Here is a 301-nt window from a genome sequence, read left to right on the forward strand (position 1 = left end):
GGGGGGGGAGAGCAGGCCCCAACAGGAAGGAAGCCCTCCTCGCAGCAAAGGGCTGAGGGGAGGGGTCCCCACCCCAAATCAAAGTCCTGCGTGCACGGTGTCTCCCGCAATAAAACTAACCCCTTCCGAGGCGTGACTTTCACCAGGAATGCTGCGCGGGCCAGACCACAAGGGCAAACATGTTTTTCAGATTTGGTTTTATGGTCGGATTAGAGTTTATCTCCCATAACAGGCACCTAATAAGCCCAGGACGCCGGGTCGGCTCCAGCTGGTGGCCTCGCTTAGCACTTTCACTTCGTAA

The sequence above is a fragment of the Myotis davidii genome, unplaced genomic scaffold, assembly GCF_000327345.1.
Source record: "Myotis davidii unplaced genomic scaffold, ASM32734v1 scaffold747, whole genome shotgun sequence".
In the NCBI taxonomy this organism is placed as follows: Eukaryota; Metazoa; Chordata; class Mammalia; order Chiroptera; family Vespertilionidae; genus Myotis; species Myotis davidii.